A 13,685-nucleotide genomic window follows, 5' to 3' on the forward strand; every position below is an offset into this window, starting at 1 on the left:
ATTTTCTATCAATCATGTAATTTCCCATATGATAATTTTTGGATATAATTTTCGTATTGTAAAATTTATATCTTCTATAATTGGATTACTGCATCTACAATTAAACGTCTTCTTGATACAAGTTTTAGACGAAAAATGATATTTATCAACTTTTTAATTATGTTATATGGTACTGAATAATTAAAAGGTTGTAATTGAAACTATATTAAATTAGATAAGTAAAAATGATAAATAATTCGTTTCTTTTTAGATTCAAAGGTGTATGAATAGTTACACCTCTTTGGATCATTCAACCTTCACATCAATACGTCCCAATATTGCTTTTCAACCTCTTTCGACCATTTTTCTTCTTGTTCTCAATGCTGTTTCCTTTTTCCTTTTTCTTTTTTGTCCTCACAACTCCTCTCTTTGTGCATAAAATCCGGTATCTCTTTATCTCTTTATCCTTGTGTCGCCCTGATTGCATGTTTCTCGAAACTTTACTCATATAACTTGAAAGAGTTAAGATAACAAAGAGATGAGCTGCATGATCTGTTTGTTAATTTAATTTTATGATATCTATCTCGTTGTGAACTAGACATTTCTCGACTTGAATTTTTTTTTATATATATATTTTTTATGAAATTCTTGGGGTGATCATAAACTTAGCTTATATACTCACCACATAGCCCAACTTGAGCTTGAGTGAGTATTCTCGGTGAAGGAAGGATTCGAATTCCCAAACTATGAGGACAAGGGGATCATATATATGCCAAAGGTGCCATTGTCAAATTGCCTACCAAAAAGCCTAATCATGTACGTGCAAGCCTTTTTTTGACATATCTAAGTCACCATTGAATTAGTTTAATTTTGTGACTAAACAACGTGTGTTGGGTGACATCAAATGATCTCAAGTACTTTTATGGTATTATTTATGGTGAGAGGAAGATAAGATATCTCCTTATACTTAAAAGTATCTATAAGATATGAACAGTAATGAACAATATTTCATGTTTGACAGTTTATTTTCCATCAATGCCCCTAGTAGTATGTGTTTTTGGTGTCTCATTCCTTTGCATGATTTCTTTGGTCTTTCGGTCATGATTTTAGTTCTTCTTCGTTGAGTCTCAAACATTTGGTTAGTGCTACTATTTTGTGGTGTGACAACCGAGGGAATGTGGCTTGTTGATAGGAGGGATGGAGGGCAGAGACGTGTTGTGGTTTTTCAGCATCTGTAGAGCTTTGAGACTCGTGTGGAGGAAGAAAAAAATTCTCCTGTGTTGTTTAAGGATTGTTTTTCTCGCCGCTGGTATGGAATCTTCTTGTAATTTTACTTCTACATCTTGTTTTTTTTAAAATTTTTTGGCATGTTCGTTTTCTTTCTACATCTTCAACAACAACAACATATTTCTTCTTCGTTTCCGTTTTCCCCCCATACGGTTTCTTCTTTGTTTCAGATTTTCTTGCTTCCTTTTCTACGTTTACAAACTTTATTTGGTTGTGGGTTTTTGGTTTAGAGAGAGAGAGAGAGAGTTGCCATGAGAAATAGGTTATTGTGTGGGGGAAGAGGGAGGAGCTATGGGTGGCTGGAAGAGCATGCGGTAGTCGCCGGAGGAAGGAGAGCTCGATGGTGGTGGTCCGATGGCCTGTGGATGGCATATGGCGGTGCTTTGGTGGAGAAACCGTGTGAGACCCATTCGGCAGAGGGAGTTGCAGGGAGAAGAGCCATCCTGCATTCTCCAACCTAAAAAACTCTAAAAGAAAGACTAAAAAAAAAACTAACTAGTAAGGTAGTTCGTTCCCTAGAGGAACCCAAAACTCCGAAAAAAAACTCTCCTCCTTCGTCTGTCCAAGAGCCCTCTCATATTCTTTGTGTCCCCTCTTTCATGAGCTTTTTGACTATTTAATTACAAATCACGGGGCTAGCTTACACGTTGAAAAGCAAACTGCTACTTTTTCTTCTTTTCTTTCCCGCATTGTTTGCGTCTGTCTGCTGGTCATCTCTTTCTTTCTCCCAGCCTGAGTACATCCTAGCATGCCTTTTTGTTTTTTCTTTCCCTTGAGTTTGGTTCCATGCCCAGTGCCGCACTTCTCCTTTTTCTTTATTGGTTCCCCACGTCCCACGTCCCACACTAAGGGCAAACATGCCTCACACATAAATCCATTGCTAGTGTGTATAATATATATATATATATATTATATGCACACAAACCTCTAAAATTAAGGAGCTAGGTTAACTTCCACTTTCTAGGAGCTATGTCCTAACATATATTTCAAATACTACCTACCAATAATTGATTTATAATCATGTCTCTATATATACAAATTATATCTAGCTGCATGGTGTTATTTATGAACACACACCTACTCTGTTATAATAAGTGGTTATCTAACTGTGCATAGTAATTTTTGTTGTTTTTCTGTTAAGTCCTATTTTACTAAAAGACTCTTAAAACTCTTGATCATTTAACGTGTAGCTCCCTTATAGAATTTAATGAAATATCATGTTTTACCAAAAGGTCCTTAAGACCATTGACCATTTGACGTATAACTTCCTTGTAGAATTTAATGAATGATCATGCTTTACCAAAAGACCCTTAATATCCCTGCAGCGCGCATAAATTGACGTCTATTTTTTATGTTTTTTTTGTTTTGACAATGTAATCATTTTTATTTTCTTTTTTTGTTTCAATTTTTTTAAATAAAAAAATTAAAATAACTTTACTCTTTAAAACAGAAACGCTTTAGCGCATTCTCATTGTAAAATTCAACTTTAAGTAAATTTAACTAATAAAAAACTTAAAACACTCAATATATACTATTAATTATTAATTTAATTAGAATATAATTATTATTAATATTAATATTTAATATTATTAATTTGATTAGAATATAATTATTATTAATATTTTAATTAGTAGAACTATAAAATGTGATAAAAATTAAAATTAAAAAAATTATTAAATTAATGATATTTTATTATTATATAGAGAGTAAATAGATAATCCAATATGGATACAGACCAATGCTCATACTTTCCTGAAATTTAGATTTTTTTGAATCTTGATTTTTTGTCTTTCTTTAACCTTGTATTTTCTTTTCCCTAACAAATAAGCTACTGATTTTTTTTATTTAAATTATTATTTTAGGTGCACCTCTAGACTAACGCACCCGGGGCTATTTCCATATATATATATATATATATATATATGGCCTGACCGATCCCGTTGCGTGTGATAATTACCTCTTCACTCATGATCATAAATATATAATTAACTTTAATTCAACCACTTACACTTCTAATTTTTTTATTTAATAACCACTTATTTCCTGAGAATACATTTATGATGAGCAGGATAATTGCAATCAACACAATAATAGTAACAACACTTTGGATTTTACTTTTCTTCACAAATATTACAATAATATTGACCAAAGTCATCTTTTGAAGTATAACAAAGTGTGAATGGATGATCATGTTCCTCACAGCTCATTGTATGTGGTTGTGTCAAACACTCGAAGTCCATAATGTATTCACAATCAACACAACTAAATTTGCATCTTCTATATGATCTACAAGAACTACAATTTTTGTATTTTGATGAGCTAGCAAGAATTAGTTGGTACTCGTGACAAGGATGTGTAAGGATATTAGGGATTAAACTGCATTGGACATCAAGGTTAAAGTAGCATGTGTGATCATGTGCATGTAATGTTGATTATACATAGCGTGCACAAATTGTAAAGTGGAGGCCTTAAGGCATAAACCTTGGTAGGCTAGTAACCAAGATCTGGACATTACCCGTGGATATGGGATCTCCCTTCCCGATGTTGGCCATATAAAGGAAATCATGTAGTTGTAACCAACTCGATTTCCTTAACTAAATTTGTTGTAATCTATCCTCTGTAAAACTGCTATCCGATAGTATAGGAACCTATTCTTACGTTATTTTGAATGTTTTTTATATTTGAACTTGTAACTGCAATATCCTGTACAGTCCTTATATATAGGACATTCTCGTATCAATGAAATTTAAGTTTTCCCGTATCTTCTATATGGTATCGAGCCATAAAGTTCTCTAAAGAGTTTTTTTTTTTCAATGGCCACATCCCCTGAGTCTGTGATTCTCAATAACTCTGAGCCTACTGGCAATGGTGACACTAACCTTATTGCCATCAATGCCGGCTCTCAGCTTCCTCTAAAGCTGACACCTTCCAACTTTCCTTCATGGCGTGCCCAACTGATGTATTTACTCATTGGCTACGATCTCCAAGGCTATCTTGACGGCACCATTGCCTGCCCGTCATCAACGCTTCCCACTAGCACCTCCTTGTCTGCAACTGTTCCAAATCCAGCTTTCTAGCGCTGGTTTAGGCAAGATAAGCTACTCCTTCATGCTATCTTTGCGTCAGTTACCGAACTAGTAATGCCATTCATTGCTACTTCATCTACTGCTCGTGATGCATGGTCCAAGTTGCAACGGTTGTATGCTAATCGCTCATGTACCCATGTTATGCAACTTAAGGAGGAATTGACTCTCATAAACGAGAGTCTCGCTCGATCTTGGAGTATCTCCATGCCATTAAGGTTCTTGTTGATGAACTTGCAATAATTGACTCTCCCATCTCAATAGATGACAGTACTCTTTATGTCTTCAATGGCCTCGATCCTGAATTTTTTGATATTGTAGCACCTATCTGGGCACGTGAAACTTCTCTTACATTTGAAGAATTCATGACATGTTAGTTGGTCATGAAAACTACTTAAAATGTATTGAAGCCTTTAACTCATCCCTGGTAGCTACTGCAAACTCAACCCAGCGTTGTTTTGTTGTTTCCAAATCCAACCGCAATCAACACTAGTTCCTCTGGCTAGCAACGCACCAACTCTAGTCGCTATGGTCGTAAAGAGCAGTCTGGTAAGCCACAAATTGTGGTGGCCTAGATTGGGTCATGGCAAGATCTGGGCCAGCATAGTGGCTCTCATGAAGCCACATTCATGGTAAAAATGCAGGCCACCAAGTGGATTGCAAGGGCCAACCGTTGGTGGCCCAATTCTTAGCCACCAGCAGAGGGAGAGGTCTTGCCGGCCTCCACAACTTGGGTTTTTTTTTTGTAATATCATTAAAATGCTAACATAAATATCACTTTTCAATTGAATGATATCATGTAATAAATTCACGAGAGTAAATACAACATTAAAATATATACGTGCTTGTGAGTTGTTGGGGACTTCTGTTTATCATGTAATAACAACTCACAAAGCACATCGTTTCAATGGATTAACTTCTTCAGGCTTGACTGAAGGCAATTAAGCACATCTTTTTACTTCTTTGTTCGCATTGTGATCAACCTAAATTGTTCATCTTTATTAATGATTTGTCAGAGCTAGCTCTACATGATCGAGTAAATATTAGATAGTTTATTAAGAATTGTGAGTTGCTGGAAATAATTATTTAGTAGGGTCGGGATTGGGTTCACTTTCCCCAATTAACTAAGAAACTAATTAAGAATAATGGCCTATAATTTTATGCATTCTAGACGATAAACATAAATGATAAAATATCAATATTTTTCTAAGAAATTGTGAATGGGTTGTGAAGATATTGTTGTTGTATCACTTCTCTTCAAATAAATGAGAGAAAATATAATCTAATTCTCCAAAATTAGCACATTTGAGATTTTTTTTCTTTGTAAGAATCACTTGCAATTATGTTCCTCCTAAGAATTCAATTATCACAAGTAGCTGAAGCACAAATGAACAAATTGTACAAAAGTAAAACCTACCCTTATTGTTGAAGTTATCAAGCACACACTTGCACAACAAATTTAACGTGGTTCGGCAATTACCTACGTCTACGTATAGAACTTAACTAATAAATTAGTGGGAAACAAAAGCAGAGGAGATAGATTACTCAACTCTCTTCTATAATATTATGGTAGTATTATAAGTCGAATATTTTGTAATGGTATCTTGATTATATCTTGAATATTTACCTTTTAATTAATAATTTTTACAAGCATTATACCATATGATTTTCGTCAATGTATATATTTTCATAATTTCATTGGTTAGACAAAATGGTGTTGTGACAAACACCAGAGCAACCACACTCACATACACAACGATATTGAGACAGACAATGAAACAATAAAGCGAAAACACAATAATCAAGCACACACACACTACAAAGTATTTTACGTGGTTCGGCAACATGTCTACGCCAGCAGAATTATAGGAAATTTTATTCCAAATGAGATTACAACACTCAGTGAGTTACAAGAGTTTCATTATACTCAAAGGGAGCAGATTAAACTGAATGAGACAAGAGGCGTGTAGAGCATGTTTGAGAGTAAAAAAAGCAATGGAGAGAGAAGAAACCCGAAGGTGGCAAAAATATGGTTCTTTACTCAAGCGGAGTGTTGAGCACACTGCGAGCGAACAATCTGTGCAACATTAGCTCTAGCGAATATCGAGCGAACACAAGGGTTTTCCTTCGCTCGAGCCCACTATTGTCTGAATCTCTAGCGAACTCTCTACCTGAGCTTCGCTCGAGCGCCAAGTTGAGCGAACAATCTGTCTAAGATTAGCTTGAGCCAACTGTCGAGCGCACATTGAGTGAACTCTGTCTTAGTTTCGCTTGAGCCAAGGTCGAGTGACAGTCAAGTGAACTCATTGCCTTGCATTTTCTAGCTAGGGTTCAAAATAAAAACCTCTAAACCAGCCCAAACTGAACCGGATCAATGTATTCGGTCGTCCAGTGCAAAAACTAGTTTGGTCCGGTACCAGTTTTATTTTTTCAAAACAGGTTCCAAACTGGTCTGGTTCCTTTTTTTTTTTTTTTGGGTATCGGACCAGACTTGTTTATATATTAAATATATATATTTTTATATATATAAAGAATTTTTTATATGGTTTATTTACATTATATATATTATATACTAAATTTCTAATTAATATAACAAGAAATTTTAAAATCTTAAAATCCATGTTATTAATTAATCTTATAAATCTTATTATAATATTTGATATAATATATCAATTTTAATTTTATAACATAAAATTAATATAACATAAAATATTTTAATTTTAATTTTATGTAACCATCATATTATCATATATGCATATTATCAATATATCATATTATCACCAACATAAAATTAATATATGACGTATATGATAATATGATTCTTATAAATAATGTACCATGTGACGCCCCCAAATTCCGCTTGGGATCGGACGGACATTTGAAGTGTCGAGACATGCAACACAAGGTTACCTGCCCCCGTTCATGACATATAAGATGCAATATTCCTAACATGCATCTAGCATTATGCAATATTCGCAGCGGATAATTTTTTTCTTTAGCAATACTATGCACCAAACTAAAATATCCCAAATACTTAAAACATACTCCATACTTAACGACATACTAAACAACTAAGATCACAATAATAGTCCATAAGGTTGTGATCAAAAGAGTGCTGGAGATTGAACTCCACCAATACAAGTAGTAATCTGAGGTAACTATTGAAATACCATCTACGTCGCACCGTCGCTTAGTCGGCCGTTTCCAGTTGGTCGATTCTCGGTTCTCCTTCAGATCCTATAACAAAATCTACCATTCGGGGGGAATGGTAGTTAGGACTACCATAGTGAGATTTGATTACAAATCTCAACAAGTTAACGGAAAACTTCCACACAGGTTAATGATGCATGCATGGCAGTAAAAGCATGAATGCACAATCAAATCATAAGTAATCATAGCATAACTTGACATACAACATAACATAACTGGCATAACTTAAACTGAAACTGAAGCTTAGCATGAACGTGACTTGAAACATAGCATGAACGTGAACTTGAAATATAACATGGACTTAAAACATAACATGAACGTGAACATGCATAATTTGAACATGAACTTGAGCATGACATAACATAAATGTGAACTTGGAACATAACGTAAATGTGAACATAACATAACATGAACTTGAAACATATTCTTGTCTCATGGGATTACCATGATTGCGTGAACGTAAACTTGAACGTAACATAACGTGAACTTGAAACATGACTTGAACGTGAAATACATGAACTTGAAATCTTATTCAATAGACTTAATCATTAAAGTGACCATATGGGTGCTACACAGGTCCCCTTGAGCCGTGTGTCCCTGCCGATTACCGCATCACATCACAGGTTTCTATACCAGCTGTGAGTGCGTTAATACGTACTCCACAGTTGTTGTGGCCCCACGTATTCTACGTGTCACAATTGCTGTGTCTCACGTAGTGTATGCTCCACAGTTGTTGTGGCCCCATACTTCATGCTCCACAGTTGTTGTGGCCCCATGACTTATTTGTTTGTGCCACACTTGCTGTGGACACACGTAACGTAATGTGTGGCACCATCGGCGTTAGTGCCTGGCGCGCTCCGGTGACCAGCTAATTAGGCCCCATTCGCAACCTGTTGACTGTACTTTGTCAACCCAGGGAATTTCACACCTATTTAGACACTCCAGCGTGAACAAAGGAGTTCCACTAGGATATTACTCCATCCTAGCGCTTAGGGTCGTGATTGACATGAATAACTTAACTGGCATACATGACATTTCGTAACGTGACGTAACATGATCGTGACATAAAAGACAAAAGTCTTGACGTAGCATAACATGACATGAACATAAGATGACAGACATGACATACTTCAAGACATAAATGTAACAGAATACATTTCATAACATGGCATACATGTAACATGCAACATTTCGTAACATGGCATACCATATAACAGACAACATTTCATAACATGGTGTAACATGTGACAGTGAATCTTACATGACATGAAATACATGTAACAGATGGCATACTTAACTTAACATGACATGCTTGCAATGTATAGGAATACGTGACAGAATATCTTTTGTAACAGATGAATAATTCATGACAGAATAAATTCTGTGTAACAGATAAATATGTAATGACTTGGCATGGCACATATGATAACATGCATACATACAATTTAGTTCCCTTACTTATCACTCATACACATTAAACTGATAGTAAGTTAAAAGCTAACTTACCTCGATCGTCGCGTTCTACTAGAATAAAGCGCGAAACACGAGGAACTGTAAAAGGTTATTCTAAAAGTTAGAAATTAATTACTAACAATTAGAAATGTGAAAAGAGACAACTTAGAGTAAAATTACCATTTTACCCTCTACATGTGGGCAAATGACCATTTTACCCCCTAACTTAAGGATTTGATATCCTAATTCCAAAAAATTACCAAAATTTACATTCCTCATGTAAATTTTGTCCCAAACTCAAATCTCAACTCAGAAAAATTTAAAACCAATCACAACTATGAAAAACTCACTATGGCCGAAACCTACATAGGCCATTTGTCTTATTTTGGTTGCAATTCTTTCAAGTTCCAAAACTCATGAATAAACCAAAATCTTGTAACAAAGATCTTCCTATCCTAAGTTTAAAAACACCCTTAAAACTATCCATTAAGAAAAAGCTAATTATCAATACCAAACTTTTTGTAAAAAGACCCAAACTTTTTAACAAAAAGTAAACCTTAAATCACAAGTTTTGACCTTAATAAAAACATCTCCAAGAATTCCAAAAAATCAAATCTTACTTCTAACATATTCATAACATCATCCTAAGATCAAACATGCTTTAAAACATCAAACAAAACTCACCAAAAAAACACAAAACAACACTTGGAGTTTTTGGTTTTAAACTTAGTCCAAAACAGAAACTGATTTTCCCAACTAACTATGATCAATCTCTTGATCCATGGCTTAAAGACATGTGATCTTCAAACTAACACATCACATGGTTTAAAAATGTGTCCTAAAGAAGATCCAACCATCAAACTTAAAATCACATGGCTAAAATTTAATAAAACATGGATCTAACTCAAAAACATCAAAGTTTAGGCCTAACCGAAATCCTCTTGCATAGAAAATCATATCTTTAAAAATAATACTAAATATCTTCGAAATAACATCCTAACATGTATATAAGAGGCTTAGGATCATCATATAAAAATATCAAAGCCTTTGGAATAAGATTAAACCACGAAATATTCAAACTTTCACCAAACAGAAACTGTTTTTCCACTTCCAGTTTTCAAGTTTCTAACTCTAAGCAAATCTATCATCAAAAGCTTTATTCATGCAACAAAACCTCAATGAAAATTCATAAACACATGTTAACAACACTCCATAAAATTTTCGGACCAAGATAAGTCCATTAGCTTGGTCAAAACTTCCAAAACATAACATACTCTCCAGTTTCATGCCCAGAATGACCTTTCCATGGTTAAAAATACTTTTGACCGACCAAATGAGAATGGAATGAGACTAATAATATATCCACGGAAACTAGACTCAAAGACGAACAACTTATGTGAAGGAATACTCGTGCGAAAATACCTAAAAAGGGTCGTAAATGGCCACGCAAAAAGTCCCAGAAATCTGCCCGAGAGAGCTCTTTTGGGTTTCTCTCTAAGAATGGGAGAAAGAAGTGATAAAATGGAGAGAAGTATGTCTTGCACGACTTTAGACTTCTGGAGGGAGAAGTTATGGGCTTGAATGACCCTTGATTGGAGGTGGATATGTGACATAAAGTGGAGAATAGAGAGGGGCAGAGACTGCTTGCAGCAGCTGTGAAAGATGGAGGTTGATGGAGTGGATTTCTCCTTCACATCAAGGCACTATTGGGTGCAGCCAATGGCAGTGGATGGTCTGCCATGTGGGGGAGGAAACTTCTCCAAGAAGCTTTGCCAAGGTGGCCAATTTCGTGGGCCTTGGTGGGCCCCACCAAGTGGGCTTCAATTTGGGGTTTAAAGGGGGTTTGGTTAGGGTTTGAGATGTTATCAATCCCAAAATCAATTTTTCTTGGCCCAATCAAATTCCCAAGGTTTAAAAGGTTGAATAATGATGTCATAACAAGGAATTGATTAATTAATAGCATGTGGAAGTGATTTAATCAAGTGATTAAACACAATGCTAGAAATCGGATTAAAAAGGGTTTGGAGGCCAACTTTAGGGTTTGGGAAAACCATTTAGGGTTTTGGTTTCAACCAAGCTTTTGGGATTTCAATTGGATTCCAATCATTTAGGATTTTGCTAGGGTTGAAACCCTCTTTGGTCTGGCACAATTTGGTTGAACAGATGAAACACAACTTTGCTTAGGTGGCATGATCTCACACCTTGATTCATTCACAAATCTATCTAATGGTTCTTCTTTGTGTCAAGTGTCTAATACCATTCACTAAGTGTGGCTAAAATCTTGCCAAGTGTCCAAATAAAACTTCTCTAACCTAATTTGGACATTCCACATTGTGATTTTGAAAACACTGCAATGGGTGCGCTTATCGAGGTTACTATTCACTCCAAAAAAATACATAATAAACTTAGTACTAAAAATTTCTAAATATTCATATTAACTTATAGTGAAAATCGTTTAACGAAATTCAACCCCGAAGTGCCCCTAAAAATAATTTCACAATTTTCAACAGACGTTTCGTCCGGAATTATGAAAATAAGTTATTGCGCCATAAAATCCTAAATAATCCTCTGAGTCTAATGGCGTAGACCATAACGCATTCTGACACTTCTAACTACCTCAAATAATTAAACTCATATTACTAGCACCATAGTGAGTGATAACACTGACTATGTTGACAGACTAAAACCTATGCGATTGGTCTATTCGTAAAAACTTATGGGGTTTTCACGAGATTTCTAAAGTCAATAGAAATTCCACCAATGAATTTCTAGCGGGTTGTTACACGTATACTATAATAGTTTTACTATAATTCTTATTTTTTGTTGCATATCTTTTTTTATATTTAGACAATTTTTTTTTTAATTTATTAGTTTGTTGTTTCAAGCTCGACTTCATAAGCGACAGACCTTGCTAGTTCATCGGGAAAATCTATAAAACTAGAGCAAACCAGACCGAAACTGGTAAAACCAGAAGAACAAGTTTCAAAAGTGAATCGATTCGGTATCGATTATTCATTTCTAAAAACTAGTGTATACTAGTTCGGTTCGAAAATACGCCAAAAATCGGACTGGTTACACCCTATTTCCAACTCTCAAACCAGGCATCGTATACAACCCAACAAATGGAACAGAGCCTTGTATTGCAACATTATGATCGGTTTTATACTGTAACAACCATGCGTAACAAATCTTCAACCATGGATGTTTGGTGGTGTAGGGGAATTTATCTTCATTGATTACTGCAGATATTTCCCAGGAAGAAAATATGGAACTTGTTCGGGCTCCTTCTTGCAAGGAGGTGGCAAAAGCTTTAGCAACTATCCCGAAGGATAGTACACCTGGACCATATGGCTTTGGCTCGACATTTTACACTCATTGTTGGGAGTTTGTCAAAGAGGACATAGTCGAGGCAGCAGGAGAATTCTTCTAGGGTATTCCATTACCTCGTTTCTATACTACGTCTTATATTGTGCTGATACCCAAGGTAGAGGAACCAAGAAGTTTTGATAAATTCAGACCAATAAGCTTTTGCTCACTTGCTTATAAAATTTTCTCAAAGATCTTGGTTAAACGATTGACTCATTTTCTTCTCGCTTGATTTCAAGTGAACAAGGGGCCTTTATCCCAGGTATGAGCATTTTTGAAAATATCACTTTGGCATAAGAAATAGTACACTATTTGAACAAGAAAGTAACATGTGGGAATATTATGCTCAAGATTGATATGGCCAAGGCTTATGACTGAGTAGATTGGTCGTTTTTAGATAGTGTACTCAACAGTTTTGGTTTTTCCTCTCTAGTTTGCAGATTGGTGATGAATTGTGTGAAATCACCCTGGTTCTCCATAATGATGAATGAGACTTATAAGGGCTTCTTCCAGCCGGTCCGAGGCTTAAGGCAAGGGGATCCCATCTCGCCGTGTTTATTCATTATAATGAAAGAGGTCCTATCTCGACTTTTAAAAAAGGATTTTATGGATGGAAGGATACATTGTTTCTCTCATCCTGTGGGTGCACCGTTGTTGTCGCACCTTCTTTATGCAGATGATTTATTGATTTTTGCTAATGGTGAGAGGCGTTTGGTTGAAACATTAGGCAAATATGCGAGGTGGTCGGGTCAACTTATTAATGAAGAGAAGTCGGTTTTTTTCTTTTCAAAGCATATTATAACGTCAAGAAGGAGGAGTTTGCTGAGGCTTACTGGTTTTGTTGAGGGGAATTTCCCGTAACATATCTAGGCGTTCCCCTTGTGTCTGGCCGGTTAATCTCAAGAGATGTAGAGCCTCTTGTTCGGAAGATAAAAAATAAAATGACAGGTTAGAGGATGAGATTATTCTCTCAAGGTGCTCAGCTTGTATTACACAGGCATGTGCTCTCTTGCATGGCAACACATCTCTTGGCAGTTCTTCAGGTGCCGATCGTGGTACTAAAAAAATTAAATTCACACTTATCTACATTTCTTTGGGGAGAATTTAATGGTAAACCAAAAAAGAAATGGTGTGCTTGGGATCAGTTATGTAAACCGGTCAGGGAAGGTGGCTTGGGTCTTACAAATTTTTCGGAAGTATAGAGATCACTACATATGAAGTTTGTCTGGCGCCTCTTGATTGCGGATTCCATTTGGACAAGATTTTTCCATGCGAAATATTTACGTACTGGGCACGTGATGCTAGCTG

Source organism: Juglans regia, chromosome 11, assembly GCF_001411555.2.
Source record: "Juglans regia cultivar Chandler chromosome 11, Walnut 2.0, whole genome shotgun sequence".
Lineage (NCBI taxonomy): Eukaryota > Viridiplantae > Streptophyta > Magnoliopsida > Fagales > Juglandaceae > Juglans > Juglans regia.